Here is a 22,999-nt window from a genome sequence, read left to right as displayed (position 1 = left end):
CAGAAGAAGAGCGCTATATTGATTCCAGACATTGTTATTCCTGCATGCGGGGGGGACGAAGAAAGGAAAGGAAACCAAGGTCTTGACAGAAAAACCAGCTTCTACTTTCTCAAATGTCTTGGATGTCACTATGAAGCAACCGCGAGACTTCCCCTGTTGTCTTGTGTTGACTCATTCTTCCCCCGGCCAAGGCCATTTATTTAATGTCTTGTTTCGTTAAAGCTGATGAGAATTTGTTTCAGAGTCCGGGGCAGGGCTAATGTAAATGCTTGTTTGTCCGGATGGCGCAGATTGAAGGAAGTTCATACTCTGCACAAGTAAAGCAATGTGTCATGTCATATTGCCAAGAGGTTGCATCATTTCTAAACTTTCCGGAAGACTGGATGGATGAGAGGTCATCTATGTTTATTTGGTGAAGTTTGGCCTACCAGGAAATGTGTGGGTACAAGAGATATTTTAGGCCCATGAGACTCTCACTTTAGAAGCTGAATCCAGCAGCATGTGCTATAAGCTTCAGTCTCTAACTAAATCTTTGAAGAGTGGCAAGTTGTGAAGTATGCAAGGTTTTTTGGCTGTGCTAACAGAGCCACGTATAAAATGCTGTTGCCAAACAGAGACTAGAACCAGATGACAAAGACTGAAAACACACACCATGTATTGACTTTCTCTATAAAATGCTCGTTACAACTTGATCCAATACTATTCATTTCTAGAATTGCATAACCACTTACCAATCCATATTAATTAAATTTGTAAATTGACCTTGAAAGATTTTTTTAAACAGAATTTTTCATGTTGAGTTTCTTTAAGAATATAATGGAATTACTTCAACAAGGAAGAAAAAAAATGCTTTAAGGAATTTTTTTTTTTTAAAGATGTATTAATTTATTTTAGAGAGAGCGTGCAAGGTGGGGAGGGGCAGAGGGAGAAGGAGACTCTCAGGCAGACTCCCCGCTGAGCAAGGGGCCCAGTGCCAGGCTGCATCTCTCGACCCTGAGATCACGACCTGAACCAAAGCCAAGAGTCGGACACTCAACTGACTGTGCCACCCAGGTGCCCCTAGCATACAGTTTAAAAGATGTGATCATTAGTGGCCCACCAGCAACTCTATTCCAGCCTGTTCATGGACATTTTATCTGTGGTCTTCACATTCTCTGTAATCCAAAAGATAACAATATTCCTTCCCTAGGAGAAACGACTTTTCTCTACTTTTTTCGTGTGGTTCTGGAGGCGGGGGGCTGCCAAAGAAAATATCACTCATATGTACACACCCCCCCATGGACCCCCTCCCAACAAACACATGCACCCCTTCCTGCCCGCATCACACACAAAGCATAAGGCAAACCCAGAAGTAGGAGATCAAGATGCTGACACAGAGGGGAAGGTGAGGCCAAGAGATGGAAACAGAGACCAGCTCTATCCCTAGGATATCCGCACAGGGGTGAGCCAGTGTACCTCCTCTATTGTTTAAGCTGTCTGAGTTGAGTTTCTGTGACTTGCAACCAAAAGAATCCTAACACCAAAACTCAAGATGTTCATCTCCCTAGTAGACAGTACTCCTCGCTGTGCCATTCTGGAATGGGGGGCCGGGCCGGGGGGCGGCAGACTGGAATAGTGCAATGAGGAATACTAGCTAGGGGACTGGCTAGGGAGTAGTGTCTATGTGACTACCACCACCTGGAATGTACCCCATTTACATAGGCTATGTGTGAGTGGCACCCCCTGGAGTTGTGCAGGGTGAGAATGGAAGGGATCATACACTCTCCTTGCTATACCCATCAGCGCCACTGATTTCTCCACATACCTCCTGCTGCTCAGGTTTGGGTAAGCTTGCTTCTTCTCAAGCTTCCTTCTTAGCACTGCTATTCCTGCCACCACCATGGCTGGTTTTCATGAAATGCCTCTATGAGAACATTCCTCCAGTATTTTCCTTTCTCTGGGTCCTCACAATGCAGGCAACACCTTTACGGAGAATCTTTTAGCTCAGTCTCCAGGTGGAACAAGGCCACAGTGTCTTCTCACAGCAGATGGGGGCCAATTGTTTCTACCCAATTCCTGGATCCATGATTCTTGCCCTTGAAACCTTTGTATTCCCCATTTTCCTAGAGGCGGCAAATTTCCTCCTCAAAAATCATCCTCAAGTCACAGGCCCTTCCATTTTTTTCCAGTTCTGTGATGGTTTCTTCTTTGACCTGTCCTCTCCTTCCTTATCAGGTGTGAAAATCCATCTTTCCTCTCTGCTTTTAATGTAATAATAACCTCAGAAAATGTACTACCTCTTAAAAAAAAAATTAACTGTGGGAAGCAGTATTTATCATAACTAGAAAGTTTCTTTACATGCAGGGATTTGCAGGCAGGCAAGCCCTAGATTCTTTTCTTACTGATTGCAGATAAATCTTTCTGATTCACTGTACACACCTCCAGGGGTCCTGCTAATTTATCAATACAGTATCAGGACCTCCTCTCTTGAAGAGGGAAAAGGGGAGGGGGCCCGCTCCCTTGAAAACAGTCTTGATAAAAAACGCAAGACAAATTTCCTTGTCAAACCTCCAACCAAAAGGTATACAGTAAAGGGAGAAAATTGGAAGGGAAGTCAAAGATTAACTATTAAAAAAAGAAGCAACACATGGACAATGACAACAACAACAACAGTGACGAGAGTCGCTGGCAGGAAAGAATCATCTCTTAAAGATACACAAGTGCACAAGGAAGTAAGCTGATATGTGGGAAACCAGTTCAGCCATGTGTTCAACATTCTTCCGAGCTGGAAACTCTCCCCACAGCATCTCACAGCTTCTGCCTCCCACCTGTCCCACGTCGGTCATTTGTCAAGTCACATCGGTTCTATTTCCACACTAGTCATGCGGTCACTCAGCACATGTTTATTGAACCCCTGCTGTGGGCCCAGGACCATTGTAGGCACCGGGAGGCGGTGAACGAGAGGAGAGACAAGGTCCCTGCTCTCATGGGGTTTATCATCTGGTGAAGGGACAAAAACCATAGCCACCTGAACATACGAGCAAGGTAATTTCAAATTGTGATAGGTACCCCAAACACAGTAAAGCAGGATCACCAGATCTCTTGATCCAACCTTCTGTACATTCCCGCAGTTACTGCCCTCCTGGGATCTTCCTTCCTTCTTAGTTGGCTGATCGTGGTCACTTCCTACTGGTCTTCCCATTCCCTGCCTGCTATCTGATGCATGGCCGGTCATGTGATTTCTCACCTCCAAAATCTCAAAATGTGCCAGAGTGGCGGCCATGCAAAACACTGATCCTCACCCTGCCATTGAAGACACTCATGTTGTGATCCCCAGCCCCCTTCTGGACCCATATTGCACCATGCCCTTTGTGCATTCTGTGTTTGAAGCAAACTGGACAGCTCAGGGGCCCTAGCCACTCCACCGGCTCTCCTGGCTCCCTTCCCTCTGAGTTCACTTCTGTATGGCTCATCTCAGAGGTCATTTACCTTTGGAAGCCCCTCCTGATGGCTCTTCTTCCCTGCTCCCCCAAGGTAAAGAACAACCTTTCCTTCTTTGGGCCCCTGAGAGAATTTATTTGTTTTTGTCTCTTGGGCTTTAGCTTACACTGCCTTATCTTAGAATTTCTGCTGTCCTATGTAATCACTCCTGAGAACAGGGATGGTGGCTTCATAATTTCTGGATTCCTATTGCCTATCGCTATGCTCGACAAATAGTAGCTTCTTCATTATATTTATTATGAAAATGATGTAAAATGAATTGAGTAACTAACAGTAACTTTTGATGATATGAATTATTCCATCACGGCTGTACCTAAAGTCCCTCTAGATTGAAGTTAAGCGATGCATTTTGCTAAAAGCAAGCCTTATAACACTTATTCTTGGTATGCAAAATCACCTTCGTGGATTAGTAGCTCAAGCTAGGAAAAGAGCAGGAACTAATATTATTGAGCACCTACTATGGAGACTATGCTAGACACTTCCCATATATTATCTCTCACTGAAGCAAGGAGACCACGTGGTCTGCATGACAATAAAGCAGGATTCTCAGGGTATAATTTTATCTTTCAGCGTTCTGAACAATTATATCTAACATATTTACTTGTTGATTTATTATTTTTTTATATTGTCCATCTTCCGCTATCTCCTTTCCCAACTAGAACAGGTTTGTCTCTGTCTTCTTTTTCTCCCTTTTGTCTTTCCACTGCCATATTCCCAGAACCTAGAAGCATGCTGGTGAGCCAGAGTAGGCACTCAAAATAGATGTAAAGATTAGATGATTTTACCTTACTATTTTCTTTTCATGTCCCTGCAAACTCTACCCTAGCAGGTCGTGCAGTTGATTGCTGAGAACCAAATGACCATTTTGAACATTTGCATGTGAAGATTGCATTCTTCTCTGCTGTAAATAAAACTCAGACATTTCTCCCAAGTGACCCCAAGTTCACAGGTGTACATCCTGAGAACCAGAAACATCTGGGGGAAGGGGGAAGGGGGAAACCTGCAACATTCCAACCCCACAAAATGCTTTTCAAAAGACAGAATGCGAGAAAGCTTTAGGAACAGCCAAAGGCTTTTGCAAAAAGAACTCCCTTGTGGAATGAGGGGAAAATTTGGAACAGAGGTTTCCCTGGGGCTGGAAGTGTTACTGGTCTCAAGAGTCATCTGAACCAACAGCACTGCTGTGGGTTCCAAGCTCAGCACCTGCCAAGTCCAGGATTTCTCCTCCCCAGATCTGAGGACAAACCAGATAGAAATGAAATCTGTTGGGGATCTGAGGTGTAAGGGGAAAGTACATGTAGCTACAAGGGAAGAAGTCATTTCTATTTATTTCTTAACACCAGGCTGTTCTTTAGTTGGCGTTCCCTACGTTCTTGCATAATCATGTTTCATTTACTTATGTGTGGGTGTTACTAGCAACTGCACACTCTTTCCTTCAATAACTAGGGCAGGTGGGACCTTGCCATTAGAAAATACATTGATTTGTCGGGGCGCCTGGGTGGCTCAGTCGGTTGAGCAACTGCCTTCGGCTCAGGTCCATGATGCCGGAGTCCCGGGATTGAGTCCCGCATCGGGCTCCCTGCTCGGCAGGGAGTCGGCTTCTCCCTCTGACCCTCCCCCCTCTCATGTGCTCTCTCTCTCTCTCTCTCTCTCTCTCATTCTCTCTCTCAAATAAATAAATGAAATCTTTAAAAAAAAAAAAGAAAGAAAATACATTGATTTGCCTTTGTTTTGTTTTGTTTTGTTTTTAACTTGCGGGATAAAGTAATTAGTGTGTTTGTTTCAAGATACCCACCTAAATAAACATTAAAAATTTGAAACAGTAAATATTTCTTAAATTTCAGCCCAGGGCGCCTGGTGGCTCAGTTGGTTGAGCGACTGCCTTCGGCTCAGGTCATGATCCTGGAGTCCCTGGATCGAGTCCCACATCGGGCTCCCTGCTCGGCAGGGAGTCTGCTTCTCCCTCTGACCCTCCCCCCTCTCATGTGCTGTCTCTCTCATTCTCTCTCTCTCTCAAATAAATAAATAAAATCTTTTAAAAAAAAATAAATAAATAAATAAATTTCAGCCCAGAAATCTGCTGCACTTTTGGGGGGCATTTTCTCCTCTGCCATTTGAGTGCTTATCTTCTATCTGAATTATGAAAAGAAAACCAGAAAAGACTTATTTCTCCCATCCTGGCTCATCCTTTGTTTTCAGTATCATCTTTGAAATGGCAATGCCAAGGTCAGCAGAGGCTTCTCCAAGGGGCAGGTGTTTTTCCCTTGTCAAAGGAGATAAAGGGTAAGAGTAGGAGAGTATCTGGCTCTCCGGCCTTGACATGAGCTGTGAGGAGGAAAGTCCCTTTGGTCCTTTATCCCCTTGAAATCCATCTCTTATATCCCTAATGTTTCCCTCACCTAAAGTTCAAATTCAACTAATTTTTATAAGTGTCCATCATATGCCATTCATGTGATACACATTAATAGAGTTATTTATTCCTTTACTTAATAACTATTGAGCTCCTAATATGCACCAGGCACTGTCTAGACTCTAGGATTAAAACCACAAAGAAGAAAAGGTCTCTTCCCTAACATCTAAGGGTAGATGGACAATTAAAGCAAACTGAGCACTATGATGGAGGCCAATACATGACAGAAGATGGGAGGAACATCTAACTGTTACAAGGAGGCCATAGAAGGCATCATGGAAAAAGTGATGAATAAGAGTTAACCTGCCAAGAGGGAAAGCACAGGGAAAAAACATGTGCAAAAGTCCAGAGAAAGATACAGCAAACAACCTGATAGAACTACAAATAGTTCAGTGTAGTTGAAGGATAAGTTGGGGGTGGCAGTGGTAAGTCACTGTGTGGGAGAGAACAAACTATGAAAAAGCTTTCTATCCTGTGGACAAGGAAAGTCAATGAAGAATTTTAAGTAGGAGTGAGGGAAGAGACATGATGAAAGATTCAGAAAGATCACTATGGGTGGAAAATGTGGTCGAATGGAAGGCAAGGGAAGAGAGCCTTCCAACAGAGAAGGGAGTGGTGGACAGTGTCGAATGTTCAGAGGTCAGGTCAGATAAGAAATGAGCACTTGTTCATGAGATTTAGTGATATGGAAATAGTTTATGACCTGGGTGAGAGCAGTTTCTGAGGAGAGGTGTGGGCAGAAACAGATTGCAGTCAATTGAGAGGAAAGGGAGGTGAGGAAATTGCAGAAAATGATAACAGTTATTTCAAGAACTTGGGCTGTGGCAGGGAGGAGGGACGGGAAGAAAGTGTGGGGCAGGGAGGGAAGGGAAGAGTTGGAGGGAGTGGTTTTTGCTTTTTGTTTTTTTTTAAGATGGAACAGACTTGAGGATAGTTAATGGGAAGGAGCCAGTGAAAATGTCAAGATGGAAATATAGAAGAGAGGCTAATTATTGGAGGGAAGCATCCAAAGAAGCCCAAGATAGTAAGAGCCTGGGTTCAGGTAGAGAGTTCAGGTAGGGGAAGGTAGGCACAGGTAAAGGGACAAAGGTGTTGATGGGAGGGGTGACGGGAAATTGTAGGCATTCTCATCTGGCTTCTATGTTTTTGTGAAGTGGCAGGCAGCATCCTCCGAGGACTGAGGTGAGGCGGAGGGACAAAGGAGCAGAGTGGAAGGTCTGAGGTGAATGGAGGAAAGGGGTTATAATAGATGCTATGGAGGCTGAAGGAACATGCTGACCAGGGAAGCAAGAGTTCCAGGGCCTGCTGATGGCCCAGGTGGCACAGCAGCAAATTTGGAGTATATGCTTCTGGAAAGTTGTGTGATTTTTCTCCAGGAGTGCTCCCTAGCCCAGAGCATGAAGAAGGCAGACAGCTGTGGGTGGAAGAGTTCTGCCTGAAAGCTCTTGAGGAAAAGTCAACTTGAGAATGCTGCAGGGAAAGCACAAAGTTCGGGAGTGAGCCAGGTTTCCAGAAAGTGGAGGCAGTTCATGGAGAAGTGGAAAGTGGGTGTGAACACCTTCCAGAAAGAAAATGGAAATGCTCAGGAGGAGAGGAGCAGGGGAGTTAGGGTTAAGGAAAAGGAAATCCAGAGCAGAGGAGTGAAATGGGAGGAAACAGTTGTCCCAAGAGAGTCACGCCTTGGCCAGGGACCAGAGAACGCAAGTGGTGGGTTTAGCTGACAACCAAGTATCTCCCCAAAATAAAACCCAGCAGTCATCTTGTAGCTAGGAAGAATTCAGGCCTCTGTGAAGGAGCGAAGCCAGGCTTGCATTGATTGTCCTGTTGAGGGAATCCTGGCCCATTCCATAGGCTTGTTGGGTTAGCTGGTTCCTGTGACACTCCTATTGCAAACCAGAGGGACTGGAACACTCTAGCACCTTTGGAAGGAGTGAGCTATGTGTTGTTCAAAGGTGCTTTGCTCTCTTTAGCTGTCACCTCGTGTGATGAGTAGTGGTATTTCCCATTCACAGGTGAGGCTCAGAGGGTTTAAGAACTTGCTCCAGGCCCTCAGCTAACAAATGGTAGAGGCAGGATTAAGCAAGAATTTTCTCCAAATTCAATGTCTTTCAAATTATAGTCCTCAATGATAGAGGACTATCAATCCCTCAGTCACTTCAAACCATGTGAGGCGAGGCCAGTGCAACATTTATAATATTTTTGAAAATAATAAACTGATATGTTTTTATTCTAATTAACTCCCAAAGTGTAGGTCCTCCTGATTCACATACTAGAGAAGTTGTCAATGAGGGGTGAATGCTGCTTATCTTAGGGATGTTGCAGGGGCACTTTTGATTGTCACATTGACTATGAAGTGCAGCCAGCATTTAGTAGGTGAAGGCCAGGAATGCTGAAATGTTCAGCAATGCCTGGGACGGTCCTACCTAATCAACAAGTGTCTTACCCCACATGTCAATGCTGCCCCTATTGAGAAACACTGGCAGAGCAATGTGGTAGCCAGCCTCCAAGATGGCGCCCGTTGATCCCTATCTCCTGGTATTTACACCCTTCTTTTGTCTCTCCCACATTGGAGTAGGGTTGGTCTGTGTGACCAGTAGAATATGGCAGAAGTGATAGTATGTCACTCCTGAGATTAGATTATCTGGAGTCACTCACTCTGAGGAAAGCCATGTCATGGGCAGCCGTACTGAAAGGCCCACGAGTGAAGAACTAAAGCCTCCTTCCAGCAGCCATATGGGTGAGCTTGGAAAAGAATCTTCCAGTCCCAGGCAAGTCTTTAGAGACAATAGTCGTGGGTGTAGTTTGACTACAACCCACCCAGCTAAACTACTTTTGGATACTTGACTCTCAGAAACTGTGTGAGATTATAAACATTTGTTGTTTTAATTGCTAAATTTGGGGGGTAATTTAGTTCATGGCAAGACTTGATATGACAACCACACCCAGTAGACTCAGTTCATAGGGCTCTAACATGAGCCATAAGAATGGCAACTCAGGATATGACATAAAGGGAGTTTGTGACTATCTAAAGAGAAAGGGGAAGTGGGAGCTCTTCGGGGAGAAGTTGAGAAGATAAGAGAAGGAGAAGAAAAGAAAGCATTCAGACATTTGGGTTCTAGCTTCTTCCTCCAGAGCCACTACAAGTGTTGTGCAGTTTGCTTGCTGCGTACAGATACCTTGCCAGGTAGCCAAGTAAGGATGTCTGTCCAGGCCTTGTTCTACTCACCAAGCTTGGCAGCCTGGCCCAAAGGTATATTCACCGGAGGGATGTCATTATCTCATTTTCCCAAAGCTTCTATATGGGCTAGTCGCCTCCCTGCCCCACAGATATGTTTAGAGGTTTTCCAGAGCAGGAGGCCTTTCCTAACTTCTCTGGATACACACTGTGACGATTTCAAGTCCCTTAACGGAACCCCAGCTTTAACATGGCACAGTGCAAGCTATTTCCAAGTCCAGTTGGAAATAGCTGAGGACAGAAGGCCAGAGAAGTGCCCCTGGGGTCTCCCTTGGCTTCCATGTGTACTTCCCACATGACCCTTGCTGGGGATGTCTGAGTAGAAAGCCGGTGACCTGCCAAGAGGTTGCCGAGGCCCCAGGGTAAGAGTGGACTTTCCCAACCATGTTGGCTGGGATGCAACCAGAGGATCTGCAGCGCCAGCAATAGTCTTGATCTTGGCTGACTCAAGAGAATGCACACCAGTTTCATAACCAGAAATTTCAGCAGCAGATGTCAGCAAGGTATGCCTATGACCAGGAGGGATAAGGGACATCATTCCCAAGCCATCAAGGGCCTATTTTAATCCAACAGCTCTAAGGGAACTCAAGAACCAGTACCCCCTCTCCCAGCCTCACCTCCAGGATCATTTTTTTTTTTTAAAGATTTTATTTATTTATTTGAGAGAGAGAATGAGAGAGAGCACATGAGAGGGGGGTGGGTCAGAGGGAGAAGCAGACTCCCTGCCGAGCAGGGAGCCCGATGCGGGACTCGATCCAGGGACTCCAGGATCATGACCTGAGCCGAAGGCAGTCGCTTAACCAACTGAGCCACCCAGGCGCCCCACCTCCAGGATCATTAAGAGAAGACCCAGGATTGGGGGAGGGTACCCAGAAACAATGAATATTTACCCAAAATGCATGAGTTACCCAAAAAGCCTGTTTTAAAATGAAAGATATTAAAATTTCTTTAACTGACAAGTTTATGCCCCATCCTAGCTGCTCGTGGAGTAGACTAGAGAACTATAAGAAACAGTTTGTAGAGAAATTTGCTAAAGCTTTTTTTTTTTTTTTGCACTTTCCAATTTGTAGTGGGTTACTTTTTTTTTTTTTTAAGGGGGGGAACGGAAAAAGGGGCAGAGGGAGAGGGAGAGAGAGAGAATCTCAAGCAGGCTCCATGCTCATTGTGGAACCTGACATGGGGCTCGATCCCACCACCCTGAGGTCATAACCTGAGCCAAAATCAAGAGTCAGGCACTCAACAGACTGAGCCACCCAGACATCCCTGTAGTGGGTTATATTTTTGCCCCCACTAAAACATCAATGTAGGGGCACCTGGGTGGCTCAGTCGGTTAAGTGTCTGCCTTCGGCTTGGGTCATGATCCCAGGGTCCTGGGATTGAGTCCCGCATGGGGCTCCCTGCTCAGTGGGGAGTCTGCTTGTCCCTCTCTCTCTCTCTCTGTCACTCCCCCTGCTCATGTGCTCTCTCTCTAGCACTCTCTCTGTCTCTCAAATAAATAAAATTTAAAAAATCTTTTAAAAAATCAATGTAATTACAGCAATTGCCTGATTCTTTCCCTCTGAAATTTTTTAAAAAGAAAACACTAAATGAAAATGCAGCACCCTGTGCAGTCAGTCACCCCAAAGCATATTGTCTAGTGTCAATTAATGCGGGCAATATTGTGCATTCTAAACTTCAAATGACAGTAGAAAAATTATTTCCTGGGTGCCCGGGTAGCTCAGTTGGTTAAGCGTCTGCCTTTGGCTCAGGTCATGATCCCAGGGTCCTAGGATCAAGTCCCACATCAGGCTACCTGCTCAGCAGAGTCTGCTTCTCCCTCTGCCCCTCCCCCCACTCGTGCTCGCTCGCCCTCTCTCAAAAATAAAGAAAGAAAGAAAAAAAAGAAAAATTATTCCCTAATGAAATGGGGAAAGGTCTCAAAGGTTAATAAATTTACCTAAAGAAGTCAGGGGTCTAAGTGTTTACAAAACTGTCTTCCGTTCCATAGTGGAATACAAAAAGGACGAGGAAGAGGTAAACTGGGGAGGATGATAATCCCACTTCTTAGCATTTATCCTCATTGTAATTTCACCTCTTTATTTTCCATTTATATATTCTATTCTTCCACGTTCTCTTAGAACCTAGAAATAATCTTTCTTAAACTGAAGTCAACAGACCATCAAGAGGTTCAAGCTGTTCTTGCTCTAACTCTTTGGAAAAGGAGGCAGGTGTTGTAGCGTGTGAAGGAACAACCAAAGAAAAAGAAATCTGTGGATGTGTAGGGACCTAGAGAGACCCCCAGAGCTTGAATGGTCCATCTTCCTACTGGACTTGCAGTCACCAAATGAGGGTGTGAACCCCAGTTTTGCTGTTTACTTCCTTTGTGGAAGTTCCTTGTTGGAGTTCTTGAGCTACTCTATATCTTAGCTTTCTCACCCATAAGATGGAAACAATAATGTCAATACTGCCTACATCACCGAGCTGCTGTGAGAATTCAAGGAGATAACATATACGAGACTCGTATTATTTGAGGGTAATGTCCCAAATCGCCATTGATACCACGCAGAAAGTATTACAGGGCTGTGCACCTTATAGATAAAGCAAGAAATCATTCTTGTTGCCCCTCCCCCCACCATTTACCTGCCCAGCAAAACAAAGAAAATGAAAGCGCCAGAGAATGCATTCACCAGAACCGGCGTCCGAATGGCGCACAGATTAGCACCCAGCAGCACCCAGCAGCTGTTCCCGGCGTTAACAAGTCCATCCTGAGGAATCCATGTCATCAGTAACAAAGCCTTGCAGCAAACACAGACACCCCAGGACAGGCTAGATGACCTTTTAGCTGAGGCTCAGCAACAATTCCTTAATGTGAAGGCACAAGGGGTGATAACAAAGGGGTGAAGGAACTGAGGGGTGATAAAGGTCCTAGTACCTTTAGACCTTTGCTGCTGGAGTGATCTACCGACCAGCCACAGCACTGCCGCCTGGAAGCTTGCTGGAAATGCAGCATCTCAAGCTCTGCCTCAGACCAAGGAACCAGAATCTGCCCCTTCACACACTCCCGGGTGAACTGTCCCACATTACAGTTTGAGAGGCACTATTCTGGAATTCACTGAACGTAAGATAAAGTATATGTAGTTCTCAACCTGTGCTTTTGAGTGTTCATAAGATTTCTTAAATTATAGAATTTAAGATTTCTTAAATTCATAAGATTTCTAATTTCTGATTATAGCTCTATAATCTATATTTAGATTAATTTATAATCTAATTTATCTATAAGGTGCATAGCCCTGTAATACTCCTCTACGAATTGTTACATGTAGAAATCTCCTGCAGGCGAACTCTATCTGGCCATCACTAAAGGATTTGACACATAGATGAGCAAAAAGATAAGCATCCCCCTCAGGTTGATGTCTTAAATGCCCATCTGTGTCTGGGGGATGCTGCTATAAGCTACAAGCGCACTTATTGAGGACCCTAGGAAGAATTTAGTTTTGTATATTGAGCATTCGTTTAAAAATCACTTACTGGGGGCGCCTGGGTGGCACAGTCAGTTAAGTGTCTGCCTTCAGCTCAGGTCATGATCTCAGGGTCCTGGGATCGAGCCCCGTGTCAGGCTCCCTGCTCGATGGGGTGTCTGTCCCTCCCCTCCTCCACTTGTGTGCTCTCTTGCTCACTCTCTCTCTCATAAATAAATAAAATCTTAAAAAAAAATGAAAATAAAAATGACTTACTGGACACATATTATGGGCAAGGTTCTATTCTTAGAGGAATAACCAAACCTGGAGGAAGTAATCTTTTTTTTTTTTCATCTTAAATTACACCAGCCCATAAAAGTCAAAATCGACACATAATTGAAAAGCTTTTAAATAAGGAAATTTAAAGAATTTTACTCTTCTGTTTTTAAAACTGAAAAATAAAATTAACAGAAAAAATTTTATGGAAAAATATTAGAAGCCATAAAATTATACTTTCTAGTCAGTTGATATGAACAACCAGGGATCAGGAAAGGAAGAAAAATGCACAAAACAAAGAAGAAGCCGACAGGCTCAAAGAAAGGAGGTGAAGGATGAGATAGTGAGAGATGAACAGAAGGGAGACAGAGATACAGAGAGAGTGAGGCAGACACAGGTGCAATGGTGGGTGAGGTATTAGGTTAGAGCCACTTCTGCCACACCTGACAGTCATTTGAGTTCATGGTAAGAGATCATTTCCTGTCACTTCTTTTTGTGAGATTCGGTACTACTTAACTATCCATGGTTCTTCACCTGTTCTTATCAAGTATTGTTGAGTCTAAAATTGAGGGCTTACAGCAGCCCTTTTGTGCTTAGAGGTACTCAAGTATCACCTCCAATTGTGAGAGGATTAATTAATTATCAACAAGGATAATTTGTAGAGTTCTGACATTTGTTGTGCTCTGTAAGACCTGCTGTAAGGACCTTGCCATCTAATTAACCATCAGTCGTCAAAGCAATGATGTAATTAAACTGATTTGCACACTACAACACCAGGCTAATAGTTGTCTACTCTTCTCTAAAAGATACCCAGGAATAGAGGTGACAGCTCAGCAAATTAATAAATTATTGACAGTTAAGGTATTTATCAGAAATCTAAAATTTATTTTAATAGAGGACCACATCAAGCTGTCTGAAGTCAGACACAATGGTTTTATTATCCATGAGCATTAAAAAAATCTTGCTTTTTTTTTTCACTTTTAATGTAGAAATTCTTATTCTTCTCAAGGCTTACATTTCTCCTAGGATGAAGTGATGGCACAGAACGTAGGCACATAAACTCACACAGATCCAGTTATATTTCATGCATTGTGCCAACAATGTGTAAGGAAGCAAAGAGACTAGTGAACTCATAAATATAGAGCAATTTGAGATTTCCCATACAAGTTATTCTAGAAATGCCAAATATCTTGTTTATGACAAACCAAGAATTGAAATGTTGGTTGTCATGTTCTCTACCACACAGAAAATGCAGAGTGAAAGGCTTTCAAATTTAAAATAAAATACACATGGGGGGGCGCCTGGGTGGCTCAGTTGGTTAAGCGACTGCCTTCAGCTCAGGTCATGATCCCGGAGTCCTGGGATCGAGTCCCACATCAGGCTCCCTGCTCAGCGGGGAGCCTGCTTCTCCTCTGACCCTCTCCCCTCTCATGCTGTTTCTCTCTCTCTCTCTCATATAAATAAATAAATAAATAAAATCTTTAAAATACACATGGGGGGATAAAATACACATGGGGGAATAGGATTCATCTTGCTAAAACTCTATTAGGCAAAATTAGTTGGTTGTGAATGGAAATAAAATATGGTTGTGTATAGAAAGTAGAAAACATAACTTTGAGGGAGATAATCTGCTTTTTAGAAGATGAATCTCTCCCTCTCCATTTGCTCCTGCTCGTGTGCTCTCTCAAATAAATAAAATTTATTTTTTTAAAGATTTCATTTATTTATTAGAGAGAGAGTGAGAGAGGGAACACAAGCAGGGGGAGTGGGAGAGGGGGAAGTGTGTGCGGGGCTCGATCCCAGGACCGTGGGATCATGACCTGAGCCAAAGGCAGCCGCTTAACCGACTGAGCCACCCAGATGCCCCTAAATAAGTAAAATTTTAAAAAGAAGAAAAAAAAAGATAAACCTGTGATTCCACAACAACGACATAGAAGCCAAAGTGTGATTTCCTTGTCCTTATTATATTTTAGCCATCCCCAAAGCTAAAGTAATGGAAAAATTATATCCCTATGTACAAAGTGACTATAAATTATCCATTCATTACAGAACATTTTACCCCTTATCTATTTAGATACAATTATAGCCTTGCTCTCCAGCATTTTAGAAAACAGGATGTTGGTTAATAAAAATTCCAGTTAAAAGTAAGTATTCATTTTCTCTGAGCTAGTCTCGCTCTTATTTTGTCCCTTATTCTTTCCTCCTAAGCTGGGCAAAAGACATGTCCCAGTGATCTAACTTTTCTTTTCAAAAATTGGCAGGAGCACAACATAACTGTCTAGCTAAAGTTTCCACTCTTTTTTTAGTCGACATTGTCATTCAGTAAAAAGTTTTATATGATGAACTCTCCGATGCACTGAATCTAGATAGATTAGTAAAATACCAGATAATAGCATTTGGCTGAATTACACTTTTTTTTTTCTTTTTGTCAGAGAGGACACAAGCAGGAGGAGTGGCAGGCAGAGGGAGAAGCAGACTCCCTGCTAAGCAAGGAGCTCGATGTGGGGCACCATCCCAGGACCCTGGGATCACGACCTGAGCGGAAGGCAGATCCTTAACCGACTGAGCCACCCAGGCATCACCTGAATTACACTTTTAAAAAGAGTATACATATGCATATTTTATCTCTCTGTGCGATATATGTCTACAATTTCTACTAGATTGCAAGCTCTGTGAAGGTAGTTGACTGAGCCTGTCTTGTTCACTTCCATACTCCCACAACACAGTAGTTTCTAGCATATAGTATGCATGCGATGCATTTATTTACTCATTGGCTAATCTTTATTGAGCACCTATTCTGTTCGAGGCACTGTTTCTAGATGCTGGGGATATCGGCTTGAAGAAGAAAGAGGAAAGTTTCTGCTCTCATGGTGTTTTATTCTAGTAGGGATCAACAAGCAAACCAATAAGTAAAACACATAGTAAGCACTTTGAGAATAAAAGAAAGCTGCATAAGGGAGACAAAGTGATGGGTATGAGATGCTATCAGATCCTGGGTGGTCGTCACGGAAGCCGTACTACCCAGATCCCCCTTCCGGGTGAGGCACTCATTCCCCAGCTGCCATGAATATTGGCTGCTGAGCGGTCACAGCTGAGTCCTCTCCAGGAACAGCTCTCTGTAGGAGGAAGCTGCCTTGCCCAAGGTCATGGCCTTCCTGGGGCAGGGCAGCCTGCGTCCGATGACTGGCTCCTGTGGCGGTACAGATCGTTTGCCTCGACTGGAACAATCCTGAGGATCCCTCCCAGCTCCAGAGCGTTCTGTGGGATCAGCTGAGGACTCTGCTGTAACTGCATCAGCAGCTCAGCTGCTCCCACTTTTCAGTGCTGCCTCCTTCATCCTCACCCATCACAGATACTGGTCCCAAATGCACTCTCCCCAAGTCTCAGAGTGAGCGAGGGGGAGAGTGGCATTTGGATTTTATTCCAAGTAGAGTTGTCAAATAGGTACTTGGTATGTAATTCTGGAGCTCAGGGAAGAAGTGGAGCGGAGGATATAAATTTGGAAGTTGTCAGTGGAAGTGAAAGCCATAGGACTAGACAAAAATCACCCAGGGAGTAAGTATAAATAGAGAATAAAAGACACCCAACGGTGGATTTGGGAACCCTCCAACACTTAGAGATTAGCAGGGATGGAAAGAAACAGCAAAGAAAACTGAAAAGAAGCGCCATTATGATAGCAGAATTGTGGAATGGTGTCCTGGTAACCAAGAGGGGGAAATGCTTCAAGGAGGAGGGAATGATCAGCTGGGTCAAATGCTACAGACAGACAAGTTGGTGACAACTGAGTTGGTGATTAGATTTGGCAACATGGAGGTCACTGACGACAAGAGTGGTTTCAGTGGAATCGTGGGGCAAGAGTATGATTTGTGGAAAGAGTAGAACATATGTTAGTTAAGATTTATTAGATGCCTGCAATGTTAACTTGCTTTGTACTTCTTCCACATTTGAGAGGGTAGGTTGTCTTTATTCCCAGTGCCTAGAACAATACCTCGTATGTAGCATGTGCTCGACGCATATTTTTTTTGGAATGAGTGAATTATGTGGTGCCATTTTTGTATGTACACAAGCCTCACTGACCATAGTAGTATAGAATTTTTAACATGAAAAGAGATTACCATCTTTCCACTAATCAACTATCTCATTTTACAATCCAGCAAGCCATAGCCTGGGGAGATTGCCACATAGCTGAGCTGGGACCGGAATTCAAATCTCCGAAGCTGACTTCCTCATTTGAACCACTGCAACATTCTGGGATATGAAAATGTTTGCTTTTATGTAACTCTATGGACCTACAATCACCTTCAGTTCAAATTAGAGAAAAATCAAAGATTTTTTTCATGATGTTAAAATAGTTATTCGCCTAATCCCTCAGTGAGATTTCTTAATGCTTCTAACTAGAGAGTACGTTGCATGAAACTTTCTGATTTAAAATTTTATTTTTTAATTCTGTATTTTTATTTGATAAAATACTAAGGGGTGGAGATTGTACTTACTTCAAAAGTAACTCTTTGAAAAAAATAGCATGGGATTGAGGTTCTGTTTTTCTCACTCTAAGCAAAAAGTTAACTTGCTTTTTTCAGGTAAGTCTTTAATAGAGCAATGAAACATAAACCTTATCATTTGAACAAACTTTAAAGCTCTTTCATACACATGGAAAATCTCTTGAAAAATGATTTCAGATGAAGCAATTTGAACTGAAATTTCCGTTGTGCTGGGCGCTTATACTCAAAAGGGTCTACTTTATTTTCAAAGAATTTAAGTACTTAACATCAAAAACTGACAGTAAAAAGTGCAGTATCGTGAATTTCCTAATTTATTTTATAGAGACAGATTTTGAATGTCATACTCAGAAAAATACTACTTGTGGGTAATATCACTAAACGAGGCTTTGGCAAGAACTTCAAAAAGAAACTGTCAAGGGGCGCCTGGGTGGCTCAGTTGGTTAAGCGACTGCCTTCGGCTCAGGTCATGATCCTGGAGTCCCGGGATCGAGTCCCACATCGGGTTCCCTGCTCAGCGGGGAGTCTACTTCTCCCTCTGGCCCTCCCCCTCTCATGCTCTCTCTCTCTCATTCTCTCTCTCAAATAAATAAATAAAATCTTTAAAAAAAAAAAAAAAAAAAAGAAACTGTCAAGTGCAGAAAAATAGACTAGATTAATAAAATTTTATTCTGGTAAATTTTACTAATGAATACTGCTAATGCAGGTGCCAAAATCAAAAGTATAATTGACTTGTCTCATTGGCTAATATGTTACATTTTTTTTTTTCTGGAGGTGTCAAATAGTCTAAGAGAAAACAGAAAATATCAGCTGTGTTCAGTTTGGTCATAGAGACAATGAGCAAGCATGAAGTAAGCCTATGTACATTGGGTCTACACAGGCCAAGACAAAAAGAAAGGAAGCCATTGTGTAGATATTCAGGCTTCAAAACTCACCAGGGAACAAAAACAGGGTTTTAAAAATGATTCAATGTACTTCAATAAAGTTTATTTTAAATAGTATAAAAGATTCATTTACAACCACCTAATGTAATTTATTTGGGCAAGGATACAAAATCCACTGGATGAAAGGTATTTGGGGAACAGGATATTCATCTGGCCTCAAAGAAGCATCTCATGTATTACTTATTAAGAATAATGGGAAATGGTGTTTTTATAAGGGAAAGATGCAACAGATACACACATTCATACACATATAGGCATTCATACATAACTATAAAAAAAATCTATATACCTCTCTGCAACTTGTTTTTCTTGGGCAGTAATACCTGAAAGAATTTCTAAATTGACCAGTATCTCTATATCTAATTTGCTATCTCTACCTTTTTCAGTGACTAGAAAACATTTTGTGGTTGTGGATATAATGTGACTATTCCAACTGATTCCTCCATTGAGGTGCATTTTCTTTTTCCCTCCAATCTGTCACCTCTATGGACAAGGCTATGAAATAAGCATTCTTGTACATATTTCACATGTGCGGGTCCTTTATGTCAATGAAATTAACATCTAAGAATGGGTCAAAGTGTGTCTGTGTCTTACATTAATGCATGTTACCAAATTGCTTTCCAATGGCCTGATAACAGTTTGCAGTATTTCCACAGGAAATATGAGATGATTATTCTTCCTTAGTCTTAGTCCCACCAACAATAGATATTATTGCTCTATAATTTTCCCACTTTGATGGAGTAGAAAGTGATACCTCATTGATGCTTTAATTTGCATGCTCTCATCATGCTTCAGTTTATGCATGTCCTTAATTATCTATCTATCATCTATCTACCTACCTACCTACCTACCTACCTAGCTACCTACCTATCTATTGACCATTTGTCTTTGCTCTTCATATTCTTTGCCTAATTTTCTTTTGGATTATTTGCCATTTTCTTGTTAACATCTAAGATTACCTTGGGGTATTTGGGGGGTTTTTTTTGGTTTGTTTTTCAGATTTATTTATTTAGTTGAAAGAGAGAGAGAGCAGGGGGAGGGGCAGAGGGAAAGGGAGAGAAGCAGACTCCCCACTGAGCACGGAGGCCCTGGGTTCAGTCCCACAACCCTGAGATCATGACCTGAGCTGAAATCAAGAGGCAGAAGCTTAACAGACTGAGCCACCCAGGTGCCCCTAAGATTACCTTGTATTATCAGAAATATTCATGCTTTCTCACCTGCTGACAATTTTCTTCAAGTATATTATTTTCTCAGTTCATATCATTTATGGCATCTTTCCTCATAAAAGTTTTTAATTTTTTGTATAAATATATATTGATATAACATATAGAAATATACTTTAGGATTTCCTATCTTAGTTAACAATGCCTCCCACACCCACAAAGGGAGAAAAATGATTTTACAGTTTTCTTTATGTAAGTTCTTTGCTTTCCTTGTCACATATAATTCTAAGTTTTTCATTTTTTATAAGGTATAACATATATACCATAAATAACCAATGTAAATATATAATTCAGTGTTTTTAGTGAATTTATATAATTGTATATCCCTCACCACTATTCATTTCTAGAACATTTCCATCACCCCAAAATGTTGCCTCTGCCCATTTAGTGAATTCTTTCTTTCATCCCAACCCTTGGCTACCACTGATCTTTCTGACTACAGATTGGCCTTTTCTGAAACTTTCATACGTATAAATGGAATCATACAATATGTGTTTTTGTTGTTGTTTCTAGCTTCATTTTCTTAGTTTAAGAAAGTTATGAGGTGATACGAGTTTCCTGAGGCTTCTGTGACAAATGACTACCAACCAGGTAGCTTCAAACAACAGAGATTTATTGTCTTGCTTCGGCTCTCACAGCTTCTGGTGGCCGCCAGCATTCCTGGGCATTCTTGGCTTGCGGCCACATCACTCCAATCTCCGTCTCAGTCTTTATATCACCTTCTGTGTGTGTCTGTGTCTTTTCCTCTTCTGTCTTTCAAATCTCTTTCTGCCTTTCTCTTAAAAGTACCCTTGTCCCTTGTCTTGGATTCAGGGCCCACTTGCATAAAGGATGTTCTCTTCATCGGAAGATCAATAATTGAATTATATCTGCAAAGACCCTTTTTCCAAATAAGGTAACATTCACAGGTTCCAGAAATAAGGATTAGGACAATCTTTTGGAGAGGCCGCCATTCAGCTCACTACACAGGTTCATCCATGGTGTAGAACGTATTAGTGCTTCATTCCTTTTTATTGCCAAATAACATTCCGTTGTACAGATACGCTGTAGTTTTTATTCACACTTTAGCTAATTGACATTTGGATTGTTTCTGCTTTTTGGCTCTTATTATGAGCAATGCTGCTATGAACATTCATGTGCAAGTTTTTGTGTGGACATGTTTTCAATTCTCTTGGCTATATAGAAGTGGAATTTCTGAGTCTTATAGTTACTCTGTGTTTAATCTTTTTAGATATTGCCAAACTGTTTTCTCTAGTAACTATACCATTTTGCATTCCCATCATCAATCTATGAGGGTTCCAGTTTCTCCATAGACTCTTTAACATTTGATATTGGCTATCTTCTTATTACAGTCATTTTAGTGGATATGAAGTGGTATCTCATTGTTGTGATTTTAATCTGTGTATTTCCTAGCTCTGTCCACTTAGAGAAACTGAAAGCAGTGATATTTCAATAGCAATCAGCCACACCAAGTACCCAGATTTTGGCTTCTAAATAAATTTTCTTTTAAAGCAAATCATCCTTTCTGGGGACCCTGGGTGGCTCAGTCGGTTAAGCATCCGACTCTTGGTTTTGGCTCAGATCATGATCTCAGGGTCATGAGATCGAGCTCCGCACCGGGCTCCTCACTGGGTGAGCCTGCTTAAGATTCTCTCCCTCTCACTTTGCCCCTCCCCCCTTTCTCTCTCTCTCTCTCCCTCCCTCCCACTCTAAAAAAGAGAAAAGAAAAGAAAAAGAAATAGATATGTACTGGGGCACCTGGGTGGCTCAGTCGGTTAGTCAGACTTTGGCTCAGGTCATGATCTCAGGGTTCTGGGACCGAGCCCAGTGGGCTCTGCACTCAGCAGGGAGTCTGCTTGGCCCTCTGCCCCTCCTCCAGTCTTCTGTGCATGTGTGCGTGTTCTCTCTCTCTCAATCTCTCAAATAAAATCTTAAAAAAAAAAGAAATAAGGATATGTACTTACCGATTCCAATGTAGTTGAAGTGTCTTTATCACTTTTATTCATTTCTAAATTTACTGAATTATGATCAGAAAACCATGTTTTTTAAGGAAATACACGTAATAATTTTTAGAAATCTTCCATGGAATATGAAAAAGTGGATATTCTGTATTGGAAGAACTTAAACGTTCTCTCTAAATCTGTATACAGGTGATTCTCATTATTCCCAGTATAGTAACTATGTTCTATAAAGTCACTGTGAGCACTGAACCATTGCTTCTAGGGGAAACACAGGGTTAGGCTCCTGTGAGCCTCTGGTTACAACATTTTCATCAACCAATCAATATATAAACTTCTTTTATATGTGTTTCTGTTTAAAGACAGATTATTTAACAGGTATTAGTGATTCATTAGGTTTGAATTCACAGCCAACGGCATAATAACTCACGCCTGAATGAAATATATCTACTATGTATATTCTCTCCATAAGGACACATTCCGGCTCTCTTGTGCTTAGGACATTAGACAGCACTTCAGCGCTATACTTGGCAGCCATTTTAAACAGTGAAATCACCAACAAAAAGCATAAAAGTGTGAAAAACATGACACTAAATGTCCTGGGAAAAAGATACTTGCTAATAATGCAAGAGCTGAAACGAGAAGGCAGAGTGTTACCTTGTTTGACTTGAGCTGAGAATGTGACCATCAGGCAACTCAAATTTTTTGCTGCCCTGCCACATGTGTGTGAATGCAAAAGTGCCACAAATATTGATTTGATGGCTGCAAATGCATTTTAGCGAGTGGGCAAATTCACAAATACAAATAACGAAGATGATCCTATCTATATAAAACAAGCGTAATGACTGTATTATTTAATTCCTCTATGTCTTTGTCTGTCTACCTTTATCTATCTCTGTCTATCAGAACTGGCTAATCCTGATATTCAAGTCTTTCACGCATAGACTTAAGTACTTCTTGCTTATATAAACTATTATATTGCATTTCTAATATTTTTTAAATGTGTTTAGCTGCTATGTTTCATGCATAAAAACTTCGCACTGTTTTATTTTCTTCATAAATTATGACTTTTATCATTATATAGAGTTCCTCTTTTTTCTGTTCAGAGATTTTATTTATTTATTTGATAGAGAGAGAGAGCACAAGCAGGGGGAGTGGGAGGGGGAGAAGCAGGCTCCCCACTGAACAGGGAGCTCAATGAGGGGCTTGATCCCAGGACCTTGAGTTCATGACCTGAGCCAAAGGCAGGCACTTAACCAACTGAGCCACCCAGGCACCCCATGTTTAGAGATTTTAAACTTAAATTCCATGTTCCGCAGTATGAATATTATGACACCTGCTTTGAGAGTTTGCTCTCCTTTTGCGTGGTGTTAATAGTTACTTGCCTTTCCCAGGCCTCATAGAAAATCAAACCAATATTTCCCTAGTATTGCATGAAAAAAAAGACACCAACTTTCCCCCCCTGACTGAGTTTTATTACCCCACCAACACTCCCCACCCACAATACACAACTGGAGGAAAACGTTCACTGCAATTT

General features: G+C 42.0%; 1 long non-coding RNA gene across 1 annotated transcript in view; it reads left to right on the top strand.

The window, feature by feature from the left end:
- The window catches only part of LOC118525115 (uncharacterized), a 35,341-nt gene extending 17,874 nt beyond the window's left edge, over positions 1-17,467 (top strand). Inside the window, exons 4-5 of the long non-coding RNA XR_013443402.1 lie at positions 15,271-15,516; positions 16,993-17,467. This is a non-coding gene — a long non-coding RNA (uncharacterized LOC118525115). The remainder of the gene's footprint in view (positions 1-15,270; positions 15,517-16,992) is intronic.
- Positions 17,468-22,999: the final 5,532 nt, after the last annotated feature.

Source organism: Halichoerus grypus, chromosome 1, assembly GCF_964656455.1.
Source record: "Halichoerus grypus chromosome 1, mHalGry1.hap1.1, whole genome shotgun sequence".
Lineage (NCBI taxonomy): Eukaryota > Metazoa > Chordata > Mammalia > Carnivora > Phocidae > Halichoerus > Halichoerus grypus.
This window is presented reverse-complemented; position numbering and strand designations above follow the sequence as displayed.